The sequence below is a fragment of the Spermophilus citellus genome (assembly GCF_964194105.1).
Source record: "Spermophilus citellus genome assembly, chromosome: 8".
Classification (NCBI taxonomy): domain Eukaryota; kingdom Metazoa; phylum Chordata; class Mammalia; order Rodentia; family Sciuridae; genus Spermophilus; species Spermophilus citellus.
The window spans coordinates 155334462-155353870 of NC_138189.1; the positions used below are offsets into that span (position 1 = coordinate 155334462).

Genomic DNA, 19409 nt, shown 5'->3' on the forward strand with positions numbered 1-19409 from the left:
GTCCAAGGAATCCAGTCCCACGTGCCGGACACTGGGAGAGGAGAGAATGGGCAAAGACGTCGCTAACAGTGTGCTCACGTAGCTGGGACAGTGGTGGCTTCTCAGCCAGTGTGCAGTGGGGGATGTCAGGATCCCCAGGACCCTCAGACATCAGACCCCAGGATGTAGCAGCGCCGGTGGCCTGTCCACCTCTGCCCTGCTCCATCCACACAGGTGGCAACTCAGTGCTATCGTCCCTGCCAACTCGGGGCCTCCACCTTCCTGCGACAGCGGCTCTCAGGTCCCTAATGATAACTGGGGTCTTCGGTGTTATTATGACCAATGATCATTACTGGTGTCCCCGCTCCTCCTAGAGGGCCGGCAGTTTGCAGACTGTGCTTGGAGATTCGCTGGCCTGAGGGACAGGGGCTCTGCATGACGAGCACCCCTGGAGCCTCGGTGTCTGGGTTGGAGGCGTTCTGTCCGAGTCCCGAGCTGACCCCTCCGGAGCCCACCACTTCCTGTTTATTCTTCTCAGTCTCTTTCAGGTGTGAGACTGTTTTGAAGAATCGATGAGGAACCGCCATCAGGGTGGATTCGGGAAAGGACTGGCTCTGCGGGCAGTTGGACATCAGGGACAACTCGGGTTTCCCTTCGAAGGCAGCTGTCCTGTCCTGACCGTCACTCCACTCCAACCTCGTCCTCAGGCCCCACGAGTTAAGTCACAAGCCAAGAGTAAAACTTGGGTTTGCCGTGGACAGGCATGGCTGCAGTCAGGAGGTGGACACACCCAGGGGCAGAGGCAGCGCCACCATGCTGCTGACCTGGCATGACGGTCTCCCAGGTGCATGTGAACTAGGCTGCAGAGAGGCCCAAATCCTGCACTTGAGGAAGGGAAGCTGCCAGGCCAGGTGCTGCTGTCCATGAGTGTCCTGCTGGTGTGCCCAGGGTGGCTGACACACTGCCCCTGCTCACGGCTGGGTGAGGATGGCCTGCAGGAGTGTCTTCATCTTGCCTACAGAGCTGGTACAGCCCCAGAGAAGCCCAAGGGGCAGGCCAGAGCCTGGCACCCCCACCTGCCCGAGGTCTGTGTGGGTGGACATGGAGATGCCCTTGGAGCTGGTCTGCTCATGCTGTTCGTCTGATTAGTTAGCTAATTACACCAGGTGAGAGCTGGCTGTCTGGTGAGCCAGGTGGGCAGCAGGCCCTGGAGTGCAGTAATGAAGGAGGCCCGCAGAGGCGGACGTTCTAGACAGATAAGAAAGAAGAGGACTGCAGCCCAGATTGCCCGCTGCTGAGACTCCAGCAGCAGTCCCATGGGAGCTTAGAGCCGGCCTCGGCCTCAAGGAGGAGGGTGGGCATTGTCCGTGGGAGGCCCAGGCAGAGCCCAGCACAACACAGTGCTGGGTGCTCAGCTAGTACAGGCTGGAGGAGACTGCCCATCAACACCAGCCTCCAGCAGAGTGCCGGACACCCCCACTGCAGGTGAGTGGCCGAGCGGAAGCCCCGGCCCTGCCCCTCAAGTGAGGTCAGACCTGTCCCAAAGTGTGCCCCACACATGCTCTGCACACACACTGGGGTGGACACAGTGCTGGTGTGGTGGCCCTCACACCACTGAGGCCGCCAAGGCAGTGGGCAGGGACCACAGCGAGCATCAGCTCCAGTCCTGTCAAAATGCAGAAACCCAGCGCTGCCCTTCTGCTCTGGAAGCTGGTGGTGGCCACTGCAGCTGGGCACCTGCACGTGTACCTGCCCTCTGGGGTGCTTCCAGGGCTGCTGTGGGCAGAGCATGTCATCATCCTGAGCAGACGTCAGGGAAGCAGGTCACAGCCAACTGTGTGTGCATGTGGGTGTGTGAGAGTGCAAGTGTGTGAGTGTGTGCATGTGAGTTGCTGTGTGTGGGTGCATGTCAGTGCACAAGTGAGAGTGTGTGTGTGTGTGTGCGTGTGCGATGATCAGATCATCACTGGGTGACCTTCCTGTTATTAACTTGATTCAGATTCAGGTAATGACACTTCAAAGAGGCGGGATGGGGAGTCAGGTCCTTGTTCTGTGGGTTCCCGCGGGGCCCTCTCACGGTGAGACGAAGACCCCCTCAGCAGAGGCAGCCAGTGGGCCGTGAACACCAGCATTCCACAAGAAAGCCAGCACCCATCTCCTCCCGAGCAGACCATGCTGCCCACAGCTGGCCCCTGAGGGCTCCACCATGCACAAGCAGCACAGTCCAGTCCAGCTTAACTGTAATTCTTACCATTCTCTCCCCATCACAAAATCTGCCATGCCGAAAACAGGGGTTTCCATTTATTCTTGATTTTTGTTTGAAACTATGATGAAATTTCAATTTCCTCTTTATTGTTACATAAAATTGAAGCAAAGAAATAGAATTGCCAGGTTCTTGTTTTATAGGAAAAACCACCTACATAATAATTAAATTAGCTGTAGATAATATGGCAACTTGTAATAGTTAAGTGGATCGAATGGCAATATGTGAAGTTTTTAACATTCAATCTAACTCAAGCCAACTGTACAGCAGCCTATGCAAATCATGTTTCAAAGGAAAAACATTAATTTCTTGAGACAAGACTTTCAAAGTTTGAAAAAGTGTTTATAAAACACAATTTGGGTGATGCTGAATTTCCTCTTCTTGCTACAGAACCCCCTGGATTTGGGTGAGATCTTCCCAGTGAGGGGCTTGGCCACTGTCCTAACAGCCTAACGTGGAAAGCTGCTCCTCGTTAACCTCGCTCACACTCAGTGAGACAGCTCACTGGACACATGCTGTAGAGACCAGGTGTGAGGCAGGGAAAGATGGTTCAGAGGAGAGATGACTGGGTTGTGAGAGTCTTAACCCAATCAGTGAATCAGTCCCCTGATAGGGATGAGCTGAGCGGTGACTGAAGTGGAGGGTGTGGCTGGGGAGGTGGGAGTTGGAGCGACGCTCTGGAGAGTGGAGTCTCTCTCTGCTTCCTGATCACCATGTGAGCTGCTGCCCTCCACCCCACACTCTGCCATGATGTTCAGCCTCACCTCGAGCCCCGAGAAATGGAGCCTGCCTTCTATGGACTGAGACCTCTGAAACCGTGAGCCCACAAATAAGGTTTCCCTCTTCCACAGTGCTGGCTGGGTCATTTAGTCACAGGTCATTTCGTCACAGCAGCAAAAAAGACTGACCAAAACATCAGCTAAGTGAGAGCATGGAAGAGGAGGGTCAGGGCTCAGCACACCAGCCCCAGAGACGACTCTTCCTCACCTGCCTTAGGAAGCAACTAAAGACTAGGCCACAGAGAACACGGAGCAAAGGAGGCCTGGGATCCAGGAAACAGGCGTCCCTCGGGAGGAGGGGATTCCCAGGAGGATCACAGAGGGACCCAGGAAACAGGGGTGTCCCTCAGGAGGACGGGGATTCCCAGGAGGATCACAGAGGGATCCAGGAAACAGGGGTGTCCCTCGGGAGGAGGGGATTCCCAGGAGGATCACAGAGGGACCCAGGAAACAGAGGTGTCCCTCGGGAGGACGGGGATTCCCAGGAGGATCACAGAGGGACCCAGGACACAGGGGTGTCCCTCAGGAGGACGGGGATTCCCAGGAGGATCACAGAGGGATCCAGGAAACAGGGGTGTCCCTCGGGAGAAGGAGGTTTCCCAGGAGGATCACAGAGGGATCCAGGAAACAGGGGTGTCCCTCAGGACGGTGGGGATTCCCAGGAGGATCACAGAGGGATCCAGGAAACAGGGGTGTCCCTCGGGAGGAGGGGATTCCCAGGAGGATCACAGAGGGACCCAGGAAACAGGGGTGTCCCTCAGGACGGTGGGGATTCCCAGGAGGATCACAGAGGGATCCAGGAAACAGGGGTGTCCCTCGGGAGGAGGGCATTCCCAGGAGGATCACAGAGGGACCCAGGAAACAGGGGTGTCCCTCAGGACGGTGGGGATTCCCAGGAGGATCACAGAGGGATCCAGGAAACAGGGGTGTCCCTCAGGAGGAGGGGATTCCCAGGAGGATCACAGAGGGACCCAGGAAACAGGGGTGTCCCTCGGGAGAAGGAGGTTTCCCAGGAGGATCACAGAGGGATCCAGGAAACAGGGGTGTCCCTCGGGAGGATGGGGATTCCCAGGAGGATCACAGAGGGACCCAGGAAACAGGGGTGTCCTCAGGAGGATGGGAATTCCCAGGAGGATCACAGAGGGATCCAGGAAACAGGGGTGTCCCTCGGGAGGAGGGGATTCCCAGGAGGATCACAGAGGGATCCAGGAAACAGGGGTGTCCCTCGGGAGGAGGGGATTCCCAGGAGGATCACAGAGGGATCCACGAAACAGGGGTGTCCCTCGGGAGGAGGGGATTTCCCAGAGGATCACAGAGGGATCCAGGAAACAGGGGTGTCCCTCGGGAGGAGGGGATTCCCAGGAGGATCACAGAGGGATCCAGGAAACAGGGGTGTCCCTCGGGAGGAGGGGATTCCCAGGAGGATCACAGAGGGATCCAGGAAACAGGGGTGTCCCTCGGGAGGAGGGGATTCCCAGGAGGATCACAGAGGGATCCAGGAAACAGGGGTGTCCCTCGGGAGGAGGGGATTCCCAGGAGGATCACAGAGGGATCCACGAAACAGGGGTGTCCCTCGGGAGGAGGGGATTTCCCAGAGGATCACAGAGGGATCCAGGAAACAGGGGTGTCCCTCGGGAGGAGGGGATTCCCAGGAGGATCACAGAGGGATCCAGGAAACAGGGGTGTCCCTCGGGAGGAGGGGATTCCCAGGAGGATCACAGAGGGATCCAGGAAACAGGGGTGTCCTCAGGAGGAGGGGATTCCCAGGAGGATCACAGAGGGACCCAGGAAACAGGGGTGTCCCTCAGGAGGAAGGGGATTCCCAGGAGGATCACAGAGGGATCCAGGAAACAGGGGTGTCCTCAGTAGGAGGGGATTTCCAGGAGGATCACAGAGGGATCCAGGAAACAGGGGTGTCCTCAGTAGGAGGGGATTTCCAGGAGGATCACAGAGGGATCCAGGAAACAGGGGGTGTCCCTCGGGAGGAGGGGGATTCCCAGGAGGATCACAGAGGGATCCAGGAAACAGGGGTGTCCCTCAGTAGGAGGGGATTTCCAGGAGGATCACAGAGGGACCCAGGAAACAGGGGTGTCCCTCGGGAGAAGGAGGTTTCCCAGGAGGATCACAGAGGGATCCAGGAAACAGGGGTGTCCCTCGGGAGGATGGGGATTCCCAGGAGGATCACAGAGGGACCCAGGAAACAGGGGTGTCCCTCGGGAGGAGGGGATTCCCAGGAGGATCACAGAGGGATCCAGGAAACAGGGGTGTCCCTCAGGAGGAGGGGATTCCCAGGAGGATCACAGAGGGATCCACGAAACAGGGGTGTACCTTGGGAGGAGGGGATTCCCAGGAGGATCACAGAGGGATCCAGGAAACAGGGGTGTCCCTCGGGAGGAGGGGATTCCCAGGAGGATCACAGAGGGACCCAGGAAACAGGGGTGTCCCTCGGGAGGAGGGGATTCCCAGGAGGATCACAGAGGGATCCAGGAAACAGGGGTGTCCCTCGGGAGGAGGGGATTCCCAGGAGGATCACAGAGGGATCCACGAAACAGGGGTGTCCCTCGGGAGGAGGGGATTTCCCAGAGGATCACAGAGGGATCCAGGAAACAGGGGTGTCCCTCGGGAGGAGGGGATTCCCAGGAGGATCACAGAGGGATCCAGGAAACAGGGGTGTCCCTCGGGAGGAGGGGATTCCCAGGAGGATCACAGAGGGATCCAGGAAACAGGGGTGTCCTCAGGAGGAGGGGATTCCCAGGAGGATCACAGAGGGACCCAGGAAACAGGGGTGTCCCTCAGGAGGAAGGGGATTCCCAGGAGGATCACAGAGGGATCCAGGAAACAGGGGTGTCCTCAGTAGGAGGGGATTTCCAGGAGGATCACAGAGGGATCCAGGAAACAGGGGTGTCCTCAGTAGGAGGGGATTTCCAGGAGGATCACAGAGGGATCCAGGAAACAGGGGGTGTCCCTCGGGAGGAGGGGGATTCCCAGGAGGATCACAGAGGGATCCAGGAAACAGGGGTGTCCCTCAGTAGGAGGGGATTTCCAGGAGGATCACAGAGGGACCCAGGAAACAGGGGGTCCCTCGGGAGGAGGGGATTTCCCAGAGGATCACGGCGGGAGATTCCTCAAGACAGCTGTGTCCTGAGCAGAGACCCGCCAAGGTACAAGCATGCAGAAGACAGAGAAGTCGGCCGAGGCAGGCGGCCTCACTGGGGCTTCTGTCACACCTCAAGGGTGGGGGGGGGGTAATTAGAGGGCGGAGAGCATTTGGGATAAATTAGCCATGAGACCAGAAAGGAAGGATGGTGAGGACAGGGCTCTGAAGAGAACCTCAGCCTGTTGTTGACTCCCTCAGGGTCCAAGCTGCCTCCATGTCGGGTGCATGGGGCTGGGGGCACTGACAGCTCCAGGCCGGCCGGGTCAGGTGACCGAGTCTGGTCCTCCCCTGCATGGTGCTGTGCAGATGGACAATGAGAGCACAGGCAGGGAGGCAGAAACCAGAAGGAAGAGTCAGTCCTTTAAGGAGGCAGCCCCCGGGGTCCAACGAGAGGCTTTGCACAGGAAGCCCCCTGGCCGCCTCACTCTTTAGTGGATGCGCGTAGCTTTGGTAGAGTGAAAGACGGTATGAAGACCCCACGCTTTCCCCCTCTGGCTCCCAGGTGTCCTGGCCTTGAGAAGCAGTGAACTCACATGTGGACCTGCACTGAGGTCGTCTGGTCTCACTGCACCCTGTGGAGTGCTGGGTGGACGTCCTGTGTGGACTCTCTGTGCCACTCAGGGGAAGCATGGCTTTTGTGCAGGTCTCAACTGCAATGTTAGCCACAAGCTCGGTGCTCACCAGGGCTGGGGTGGGGGAGCCCTGAGGCCTGGTGACGCTCAGAGCCCCTCCTTCCTCCCCCTGGGTAAGGCCAAAGCCCCAGGGCCAGCACACCTGCAGGAGGGGCCTGGGTCAGTGGACACGCAGGACACTGCCCCAGGCCACAAAGCAAGAAGACCACGGGGCCAAACGGAGGCAGACAGAGGGGCTGTGGGCCAGGACCCGCCACCAGGGCTGCATGTGCAAAGCCAGTGTCCGCTGCAGGGTGCCCAGAGCTCCCAACAAGGCGCTCACAGGAGGTGGGAGGCAGAAGGAGAGACCAGGGGCAGACCAGGAGCCACCAGGGACAGAGCACAGGGACACTCATTCTGATTCTCTCAAACGGCTCTGTCCACCTCCCTCCCCTTCCCCCTGGACTCCAGCCCCGGCAGCTGAACACCAGGGGTCACAGGCCCAGAATGCAGCTCAGGCAGGAGCGACGACACAGGTTAAGCCCATTCTGCAGCTCAGTCCAGTGCCCAGAAGGTGCCCTCCTGTGAGCGGCCAGTAGCTCAGTGACCAAGGTGGGGATGGCGGGACTGGGCAGTGGGCAGTTGTAAGTGTGCACATGTGCACACACTCTGACTCTCCCATGGCCTCTGGCTGCCGTGAAGCCTCAGTGTGGACATGGCAGGGAGGTGAGAGCCTGGGTCCACCAGCTCAGGGGTCTCGCAGGTCAGCCAGGCTGTGGTGTGGAGGCAGAGAAAGGCGGCATGGGGAGGGCCGCCTGGTCCAGGACGGGGGGAGGCAGGCTGGGCCCAGGTGGTCTTCCTTCGTGAGGACAGTTGCTCACGTCACGCAGGCCCTTTGGGGTCAGGGCCTTGCTCCAGTCACCTCCCTGAGCAGGTGAGCGGTAATGACCGCTTTCCCCTGGTGGCCAGTGCCCTCCACGGCTGACTGAAGGAGCCTTGCTTCTCTGCCAGGTAGATCCGCGCCTGGGGCTCCTGTCCACAGAGAGGACCACTCCACAGAGTGCGGTCATTTGCCTTTGTGGAGGGAAATGGCTTTGGGGGCCAAAGCTTGGTGGCACTCAACATCTCCACCTCAAAACCTTTCAACTGCACCTGGCCACAGAGCCAGCCCAGGGCCATGCTCTGTGGAAGAAAACGGTCCCCTGGTCCAGAACCTGCCCCGGGTCCCAGAGTGCCCACCGTCCTCCAATCCTGTGCACCCCAGGTCTTTCCCACTACCGCTGGGGCTCTCGAGGCGGACTCAGGAAACTGGTCCAAGCCTCTCTTCTGGGTCTCAGGGTGGTCGCTGTTAGAGGAAGTGTCATCTGAGCTCCCAAGGTGACTCCCTGCAGAAGGGGAGTCCCAGAACCCCGTCATCCAACACAGAAGGCCCGGAGACAGAGCCTCCTCTCCCGCACCCCTGCCCTGGGGGCCAGGACCTCACACTCTCTACAGCAGACAGAGCTAAGTCTGCCATGTCCTGGATCCCCAGGTCACGTGGTCAACAAGTGGCCAGCTGAACTGGACCTCCCACCGGAACCTTACAGAGCTCTAGGGTGAGGAGAATGATACCCGGACACCTTAGTCTTCAGAAAACAGCTGACCCAGAGAGGTTAAGCTCTCTGCTCAAGGGTGGCACAGCCAGTTTTGTGGCTGACATAGTTCAGACCCCAAGGACTTGAGTCCTTTCCAATGTTCCTTGGAAAGGAGTAAATTGGGTTTGTGGACTTTGAACCGAGCGTGGAAACCCCAGTCAATGCACATTTACGAGAAGATTGTGATAAACAGATACGCAAACATTTTGGTTTGATCTTTTGTTTACCAAAGTCCTCTGGATCCTAAGAAACAAAAATCATGCTTTCTAAAAGTTCTCTATTAATTTTCTCATCCGCCAAACACAGAATAATGTCTAAATATTCAAGATAATGTAATTCTTTTGTGTTTGTTCACCAAAAAGAAAACTTGCCTTTCCAACGTGACTCATGCCTGGTGCTCAGAGTGGCTCACACGCCCGTTTATGAGCTGCCTGCTGAATTCACACTCTGAGCCACCCAACAGACGCAGAGGGCATGCTCCTGCCAGTGAGGGTATTGCATAAATATATGAATCATTTCAGAGCTTTGTAATCCCCCCGTGACTGATATAGACTCAGGACAGCTGGCCGAGCCCTGCATGACTCGAGCTGAGGAGCAGAAGGTGGACATGGGCAGGGCACCCCCAGTCCTCTTCAGAAGCCTCACCAGGCTCCTCCAGGAACCAGCTCCTCTCCTGAGCCCAGCCGGAGCTCCGTGGAGGAGCCAGGGACACAGATGATCTTGGCAAGAAGGGAGGGGTCAGCCTGCTGAGAGCAAACTCCAAAATCCACAAGGAACGAATGAGAACAGAAACACTCAGTTCCCTGCTATAGATGGACTGAGAACAGCCAGGGTGACCAGAGGGAAGTTCTTAACGTCTCAAGAAAGAATGTGCCTCTCTGAACAGGCTGTCCAGAAAAGGAAATAAGAGTCAGAGGCAAGCAGTGCCCATAAAAGTACTGCCGAGCCGGGAGGAGGATAGCGGGAGGACTGCGTCTGTCCACCCAAGAAACGGGCTACCAGGGAGGGAGCCCGGGCAAGCACAGCACAGCCTCCCACCATGCTGGCCCAAGCCTCATGGTCCTGCTCTGCACTATGGCGGATCCCACAAGGACCCAGCACTGTGAGATAGTTGAGAGACATCTCTCTGGCTGTGTCTTTTCCCTGCTGAGAAGACAGACATCAATTCAGGCTCAGCCTGTCTCCATAACCCTCAGAAAGCACAGGTGAACCAAACATGTCACAGCAAGAGAGGCAGGGTCCACTGTGACTAAACACACACACCAGGTGGACAGGGAGAACCCAGCCTGAGCACTGAGAGGAATGGTCCACTGTGACTAAACACACACCAGGTGGACAGGGAGACCCCAGCCTGAGCACTGAGAGGAGTGGTCCACTGTGACTAAACACACACCAGGTGGACAGGGAGACCCCAGCCTGAGCACTGAGAAGAATGGTCCACTGTGACTACCACACACACCAGGTGGACAGGGAGACCCCAGCCTGAGCACTGAGAGGAGTGGTCCACTGTGACTACCACACACACCAGGTGGACAGGGAGACCCCAGCCTGAGCACTGAGAGGAGTGGTCCACTGTGACTAAACACACACCAGGTGGACAGGGAGACCCCAGCCTGAGCACTGAGAGGAATGGTCCACTGTGACTAAACACACACACCATGTGGACAGGGAGACCCCAGCCTGAGCACTGAGAGGAGTGGTCCACTGTGACTACCACACACACCAGGTGGACAGGGAGTCCCCAGCCTGAGCACTGAGAGGAATGGTCCACTGTGACTACCACACACCAGGTGGACAGGGAGACCCCAGCCTGAGTACTGAGAGGAGTGGTCCACTGTGACTAAACACACACACCAGGTGGACAGGGAGACCCCAGCCTGAGTACTGAGAGGAGTGGTCCACTGTGACTAAACACACACACCAGGTGGACAGGGAGACCCCAGCCTGAGCACTGAGAGGAATGGTCCACTGTGACTAAACACACACCAGGTGGACAGGGAGACCCCAGCCTGAGCACTGAGAGGAGTGGTCCACTGTGACTAAACACACACCAGGTGGACAGGGAGACCCCAGCGTGAGCACTGAGAGGAATGGTCCACTGTGACTAAACACACACCAGGTGGACAGGGAGACCCCAGCCTGAGCACTGAGAGGAATGGTCCACTGTGACTAAACACACACCAGGTGGACAGGGAGACCCCAGCCTGAGCACTGAGAGGAATGGTCCACTGTGACTAAACACACACCAGGTGGACAGGGAGACCCCAGCCTGAGCACTGAGAGGAATGGTCCACTGTGACTAAACACACACCAGGTGGACAGGGAGACCCCAGCCTGAGCACTGAGAGGAATGGTCCACTGTGACTACCACACACACCAGGTGGACAGGGAGACCCCAGCCTGAGCACTGAGAGGAGTGGTCCACTGTGACTAAACACACACCAGGTGGACAGGGAGACCCCAGCCTGAGCACTGAGAGGCAGGGTCCACTGTGACTACCACACACACCAGGTGGACAGGGAGACCCCAGCCTGAGCACTGAGAGGAATGGTCCACTGTGACTAAACACACACCAGGTGGACAGGGAGACCCCAGCCTGAGCACTGAGAGGAATGGTCCACTGTGACTAAACACACACACCAGGTGGAGAGGGAGACCCCAGCCTGAGCACTGAGAGGAATGGTCCACTGTGACTAAACACACACCAGGTGGACAGGGAGACCCCAGCCTGAGCACTGAGAGGAATGGTCCACTGTGACTAAACACACACCAGGTGGACAGGGAGACCCCAGCCTGAGCACTGAGAGGAATGGTCCACTGTGACTAAACACACACCAGGTGGACAGGGAGACCCCAGCCTGAGCACTGAGAGGAATGGTCCACTGTGACTAAACACACACCAGGTGGACAGGGAGACCCCAGCCTGAGCACTGAGAGGAATGGTCCACTGTGACTACCACACACACCAGGTGGACAGGGAGACCCCAGCCTGAGCACTGAGAGGAATGGTCCACTGTGACTAAACACACACCAGGTGGACAGGGAGACCCCAGCCTGAGCACTGAGAGGAGTGGTCCACTGTGACTAAACACACACCAGGTGGACAGGGAGACCCCAGCCTGAGCACTGAGAGGAATGGTCCACTGTGACTAAACACACACCAGGTGGACAGGGAGACCCCAGCCTGAGCACTGAGAGGAATGGTCCACTGTGACTAAACACACACCAGGTGGACAGGGAGACCCCAGCCTGAGCACTGAGAGGAATGGTCCACTGTGACTAAACACACACCAGGTGGACAGGGAGACCCCAGCCTGAGCACTGAGAGGAGTGGTCCACTGTGACTAAACACACACCAGGTGGACAGGGAGACCCCAGCCTGAGCACTGAGAGGCAGGGTCCACTGTGACTACCACACACACCAGGTGGACAGGGAGACCCCAGCCTGAGCACTGAGAGGAATGGTCCACTGTGACTAAACACACACCAGGTGGACAGGGAGACCCCAGCCTGAGCACTGAGAGGAGTGGTCCACTGTGACTACCACACACACCAGGTGGACAGGGAGACCCCAGCCTGAGCACTGAGAGGAATGGTCCACTGTGACTAAACACACACCAGGTGGACAGGGAGACCCCAGCCTGAGCACTGAGAGGAGTGGTCCACTGTGACTAAACACACACCAGGTGGACAGGGAGACCCCAGCCTGAGCACTGAGAAGAATGGTCCACTGTGACTAAACACACACCAGGTGGACAGGGAGACCCCAGCCTGAGCACTGAGAGGAATGGTCCACTGTGACTAAACACACACACCAGGTGGACAGGGAGACCCCAGCGTGAGCACTGAGAGGAATGGTCCACTGTGACTAAACACACACCAGGTGGACAGGGAGACCCCAGCCTGAGCACTGAGAGGAATGGTCCACTGTGACTACCACACACACCAGGTGGACAGGGAGACCCCAGCGTGAGCACTGAGAGGAATGGTCCACTGTGACTAAACACACACACCAGGTGGACAGGGAGACCCCAGCCTGAGCACTGAGAGGAATGGTCCACTGTGACTACCACACACACCAGGTGGACAGGGAGACCCCAGCCTGAGCACTGAGAGGAGTGGTCCACTGTGACTAAACACACACCAGGTGGAGAGGGAGACCCCAGCCTGAGCACTGAGAGGAATGGTCCACTGTGACTACCACACACACCAGGTGGACAGGGAGACCCCAGCCTGAGCACTGAGAGGAGTGGTCCACTGTGACTAAACACACACCAGGTGGACAGGGAGACCCCAGCCTGAGCACTGAGAGGAATGGTCCACTGTGACTAAACACACACCAGGTGGACAGGGAGACCCCAGCGTGAGCACTGAGAGGCAGGGTCCACTGTGGAAACGTCATAAGCCACAGTCACAAGGGCGTGAATCTCTGCCCCAGGTCCTGGGATGTTCCTCTCTCTCACCAAGGGTTTCTCTCCCTGGCCCGGGCATGCTCCCTTCTGTGTACCTATGTACTTTCTGCAGGCTGTTCAGTCGGAGTGAGCAGGTGTGGAACCCTCTACATCCTACGTGCTGTGTGTCAAGGCCGCAGTGAGTTCCACATGTGGCATGGCCACTCTGCGTGTGAGCAGACCGTGTGCCCTGTAGCCCAGAGAGTGTGATGCACTGCCGAGGCCCCTGCTGGTGTCTGAGGTGCTATACGATTGACAGGAGTCTTAACCAGGAGACCAGACAGGGACCAGGGCTCCGAGCAGAGCAGCAGTGCTTGGCACTGACAGTGTGAACAGCTGGGTCCATGCACAGCCCCACAAGCACACGAGGACTGAGGAGGAGCAGAGATGGGAACCCCCAAGGAGAGTGTCGATGGTGTGTCCCAGGTGAGCAGCTCCCCTGCAGGGTAGCACGGACAACCAGGATGGTGTTTACCAAATATCCTGAGTGTTGTCGTCAAAGGAATGGAGACAGGCATGTGCAAATAGCAAGGAAGGTGGATGGACCGAGGGATGAAAAATGGGTCGATGGGTAGGTGGATGAAGGACAGATAAACAGACAGATGACAAACGAGAGATGGATAGGTAGATGAGAGATGACAGATAATGATGAATAATAGATGATAGATAAATGACAGATAGGTATGACAGATGAGATATGGAAAGATGGATACATAGATGATAGCTGGAAAGATGGATAGATGGATTATATGTGACAGATGGATACATAGATTATGATGGAGAGATGGATACATGGATGACAGAGGGAGAGATGATACATGGATGAAGCGGGAGAGATGGATACATGGATTATAGATGGAGAGATGGATTCATGGATGACAGACGGATAGATGGATACATGGATGATAGACGGAGAGATGGTTACATGGATAACAAATGGAGATGGAGAGATGATACATGGAAGACTGAGGGAGAGATGATACATGGATGAAGAGGGAGAGATGGATACATGGAGTATAGATGCAGAGATGGATACATGGATTATAGATGGAGAGATGGATTCATGGATGACAGACGGATAGATGGATACATGGATGATAGACGGATAGATGGATACATGGATGATAGACGGATAGATGGATACATGGATGATAGACGGAGAGATGGTTACATGGATAACAAATGGAGATGGAGAGATGATACGTGGAAGACTGAGGGAGAGATGATACATGGATGACAGATGGAGAGATGGATACTTAGATGATTATGGAGAGATGATTATGGAGATGATGGATACATTGATGATGATGGAGAGATGTATAGATAGATGAAGAGATGGATACATGGATAAGAAAGGGAGAGGTGGATCCATGTGAGAGATGGAGATACGGATACATAGATGATAGATGACAGATAGATGATAGGTTGGTTGAGGATAGATGGACAGATAGATGGTAGACAGCCAGGTAGATGGTGGATAGATAGGTGGTAGGTAGATAAGCAGACTAAAGAAAGAAGGCATTTGTAGAAGAACAGACCAGCACTGCCCAAAGGAAACACAATATGAACCACAAATACAAGCCCCTTGTGTAATTTTAAACTCTCCTGTACCTCATATAGAACATGCCAACAGGTAAGGTTGACTTATGATGTGCCATCTTCTTCCCACGTCCCATCTATCCATCATCTGTCTTTCATCTATCATCCATGTATCCATCTGTCACCTTTCACCAATGTGCGGCCCTCTCACATGTCATCAGCATGGAGTGTCACTGAGTGAGTCCACACTGAGTTCATGCCTTGCCTGAGAGCTGTGTGTGCACAGTCCTCCCACACAAGTGCTGGCCAGGCAGGCTGGCTGGGGGTCCACTCTGGACAGCACAGCTCAGGTGGTGAACAGCCAGGAGACTCAGGCGGGAGGGAGGGGCGCAGTCGCCATGGACTCACAGGTGCCTCTCACAGACGCCTGGACTGTGAACATGAGCAGTGGACGGTGGTGAACGTGAAGTGCTCTGGCTTCCTGGGCAAGCTGGGGAGTTGGGGAAGAGGACGGAGTGGCTGGAACTTGGGGTGCAGGGGACGTGGCAGCCCTGAGGACAGCCCTCTGAAGCCACGCTGACAAGCCTTCTCTGTCCCAGATGCCGCGTGTGTGAAGCCCCTGCCTTGCAGCTCACTCTGTGGGGTGTCCTCCAGCTCCCCACATTTCAGTGATCAGGCTGCGCTGCAAGAGAGGGGCCGCCTGCCCCATATCACAGCAGCCACGGGGCAGAGTGGGACCCAACCAGGCGGGCCAGGTACAGCTCAGGCCAGGGCGAGCATCGCCATGGGCCAGTGGGAAGGAGGCCGCGGCTTCAGCGATGCACTAGCCACGTGACCCACTGCTTGCGAAACACATTCCACGGGCACTAAACCCAGAGCCCAAAGGGCCAGACAAACCTGGCTGCAAACAGCTCCTTTGCTGACCTGTTTGGGACTGTGAAACACGGTTCATCACCAGCTCACTTTCTCGGTTGTGAAATTGGAACAATATTCCTATTTCCAGACGTTCTGGGAGGAGCTGCTGACCAGACACACAGGAAGGCCCGTCATGGCTGGGTGCCCACCCAGTGCTGCAGAGGCTGCTCTTCAGTATTGAGCACGGTCCTGGGGCTGCAGGACACACCACGGGGAATGCATGCCCCCTGCAGTTTCCAACAGGGCGTCTGGTCTAAGTGCTGCCCATTTTGAGGAAATGACCTTGATTCATTGCAAAGGCATACGTTTCAGGAACTTCACAGATTAGGCTTAGGCTCTGACCATCCTAAATTGCTGGATGAATAATTGCAGTGTTTGCTTTTCCCTCGATGATAGGATGCTGGTGGTTTTTAAGGAAACCCTTCAGCAACCCTCCAGCACTCAAACACACTGTCCCAGCCATGTGAGAACCCACGGTGCCCGTGCTTCTGTCTGACAGAGGTCGCCCAGCCCTCAACTCAAGTTACATCTAGATGCCAGGCTCCTCCTCGCCTCTTGGTGAGCTAACAGCAACCTGATGATCTGCTCAGGGCTCGCTGCTTCCTCCATGGGCTTCTGGCAGGAGACTACCCAGGAAAGCTGCTCTAGAGGATGCCCCAAGGCCACACCGCCACCCCACAGGTGCAGAGGAGGCTGAGGCGCAGTTGTAGACACCCCAGCTCTAACTCCTGGGGGTTTCCCTCTCCCCGCTCTGTCCCCTGTGCACTCAAACCTCCTCTGCAGCACCAGTGGTGTGTGGAGGCCACAGTTAGTCACATTCTCTATCAAGCTGCTTCTTAGAGGCCACTAATATGGTGACTGAGGCTGGCCAGGTGTCCCCCAGGAGAGTCAAGAGCTCAGCAAGAGAGAAGGGCAGCACCCGTCAGCTCGGGACAGCACAAGGACTGGAGTCCAGGCTTGTGTGGTACCTCTCCCAACATCAGGTCCCTCCCTTCCTCGTGGTCACCTGAGATGGGGTTGATGAAGCACACATGCAACCCCCCAACACCACGGAGACTTCTCTAAATGTCTAGAGAATCCCCTGAAGCACTTCAAATGTGAGAGGGCAGGGAGAAGAAGAGAGGGAGGGAGGAGAGACAGAGAGGGAAGGGGGGGGGGAAGAGAGAGAGAGCAGGCTAGAAGGAGAGAGAGCAGGAGACAGAGAGCAGGAGAGAGAGAGAAAGAGAGAAGAAGAAGAAAGAGAAGGAGAGAGAGACAGGGAGAGAAAAAGGAGAGAGAGAACAGGAGAGAGAGCAGATGAAAGAGAAGGAGAGAGAGAGGGAGAAAGAAAGAAGGAGAAGAAGAGAAGGAGAGAGAGGAGGAGAGAGGAGTAGAGAGAGAAAGGGAGAGAGAGAGGAGAGAGAGGGAGAGAGAGAAAGGGAGAGAGGAGAGAGAGGGAAAGAGAGAAGGAGGGAGAGAAAGAAGGAGAGAGAGAAGGAGAAAGAGAGAGAAGGAGAGAGAGAAAGAAGGAGGGATAGAGAGAAGGAGAGAGAGAAGGAGAAAGAGAGAGAAGGAGAGAGAGAAAGAAGGAGAGAGAGAGAGAAGGAGAGAGAGAAGGAGAAAGAGAGAGAAGGGGGAGTGATTGAGGAGAAACACGTGAAGGGGGAGAAGGCCCGAATCATGGAGGCAGATCCCAGAGGTCCGGGAGCACTGGCTGAGCTGGGGCAGTGCAGGGAAGGACCCCAGGGCAGAGCGCTGTGCTTGGTGGGGGCTGCGGGTTCCCAGACAGGACTGAGCGAAGGGCTGCCCCTAGACGTGGGTAGAAGCTGGTGGACCGCAGAAATCAACAAGGACCTAGGAGCTGCTCACGGCAAGCCCACCCGGGGATGTGCGCCTCCTTTGAGGGTTAAACCAAACTCAGGGCCTGGAAAATGAGGTGAAGTGGTGGAAAGAAAGTTTCCAAATGCATCTGCACCCACTGAAGTTGCGTCTCAGCAAGGCCAGCCCTGCATTCTTCTTGTCCACATCCCATTTCCAGCTCATGAAGGGCTTTTCCTTTTAGAGGACACACACACACACACACACACACAGGTTTCTAGTCTGAGGACTCTTCCTTCTTTAATCAGTCCTGCAAAGCAGCATTGGATGATGGACCAGGCTGATCTCCTGTGCTCCCTCCCAGGGGAGGACACCATCTCCTGCGGATCTGTGGTTCTATGGTCCTCCCTGCCACTGGTCTTGAGTGGGCTGGACCACCTGCCACTGGGGTCAGGGTCCAGGGAACCTCCTGCCAGAGAACAGACATCTCAGGTCTGAGCCGCAAGAGGTACACCCGCCAGTGGAGTCAGGGCCCAAACCTGGCAGACAGTGTCCAGCTGGGCTGGGGCTACAGGGCTGTTGAGCTCTTGAGAGCTCCAGACCTGTGAGGCCACAACAAGTACCGGGACAGGGAGAGGATAGGTGACTGCAGGCCTCAGAGGTGCCCCTGGACCTGTGGGAGCTGAGACCCTGCAGTCCGTAGGTCAGAACTAGTTCACAGGAAGGGTGAGGGCCTGTCACTGAGTGAGTGGGGAGGGAGGGAGGGAGAGAGGGAGGGAGGGAGTGGGTGAGTGAGGAATGAGTGGGTGACTGAATGAGTGAGTGAATGAGTGAGTGAATGAGTGAATAAATGAGTAAATGAATGAGTAAGTAAGTGAATCAGTGAATGAGTGAATGAATGAGTAAATGAATGAGTGAGTGAATGAGTGAATAAATGAGTAAATGAATGAGTAAGTAAGTGAATGAGTGAATGAGTGAATGAATGAGTAAATGAATGAGTGAGTGAATGAGTGAGTGAGTGAATGAATGAGTGAATGAGTGAATGAATGAGTAAATGAATGAGTAAGTGAGTGAATGAGTGAGTGAGTGAATGGGTGAGTGAGTGAGTGAATGAGTGAGTAAATGAGTGGGTGAGTGAGTCAATGAGTGGGTGAGTAAGTAAATGAGTGGGTGAGTGAATGAGTAAATAAGTGAATGAATGAGGTGTGAGTGGGTGAGTGGGTGAGTGGGTGAGTGGGTGAGTGAATGAGTGAATGAGTGAGGGAATGAACGAGTGAATAAGTAAGTGAATGAGTGAATGAATGAATGAGTGAATGAGTGAGTGAATGAGTGAGTGGGTGAGTGAATGAGTGAGTGAATGAGTGAGTGAGTGAAGAGTGAGTGAGTAAGTGAATGAGTGAGTGAGCACAGGCCAGTCCTCCAACAGCAGGAAACTGCAGCCTGGAGACTCACTTGGGGACTTGGTGCAGACCTGGGCCTCTGCTTGTGTCCCTGACTGATCAGGAGCTGGGTCCCGATGCAGGCTCCCTGGTTTTAGCTCGTCCCCTTTCTGGTCTCTTTCACAAGATTCCCAGATAGTGAGGGCATTTGCTCTGCCCCATAGGATATTTCTATCCTGGTGAATCAATGAAATGCTGGGGATGCATGCCTACATGACAGGCTCCCTCATTCCTTTGAACACGATCCGCTGTTCTTTATAGCAGCTGAAGTCACTGCTAGTGCTGCCTGCTGTCAGTCAACAAAGGGAGCCCATGACTCTGGCAGATTCTTTGGGGAAATCAAAAATAGCATGCTCTCTGCTTTCAGAAGTTCTCGGGCCTGCAGGGAGTGACAATTATGGAATGGTGCAAACTAGGCTCCAGTCCATTTGAGTCACAGCGAGAGGCCCTGACCCCAGTCCTGGCTTGCCAGAGCCCTGGCACGCCCAGCTGCACTCCAGAGGTCTCTGCAGTACTGCTCCCTCCCCAAGCTGTGAGCATCCTCAGGAACCCTGGCAGGAGACAGGCCAGAGCAGCTCCCCCCACAGGCTGGGTGCCTTAGGGGTCCTCCCTGCCCTGACAGGTTCCAGAGCCGGCTCTGGCTGGTTCAGGGCTCCCTGTGTGGCCACCTTGTCCATTCTGTTCTTAATGGAGGAAGGAGGAGAGACCCATGTTCCCCTCCAGGGTCTTCACCAACAGGGCCCTCTGCTGGAGTGCAGAGTGGAGACCCTGCAGAGCAGGGCTGCCTGTGCTGCCTCCTCAGCCCTGACCAGAGAAGCTGGCGGGAGCCGGACAGAGCAGCGGAG

The 19409-nt window shown here is 56.0% G+C and overlaps 1 protein-coding gene across 4 annotated transcripts in view; it reads right to left on the reverse strand.

Annotated features, from left to right (window-relative positions):
• Positions 1–19409, reverse strand: part of SYNPO2 (synaptopodin 2) — a 162912-nt gene that overhangs the window by 40733 nt on the left and 102770 nt on the right. The window lies entirely within an intron of this gene.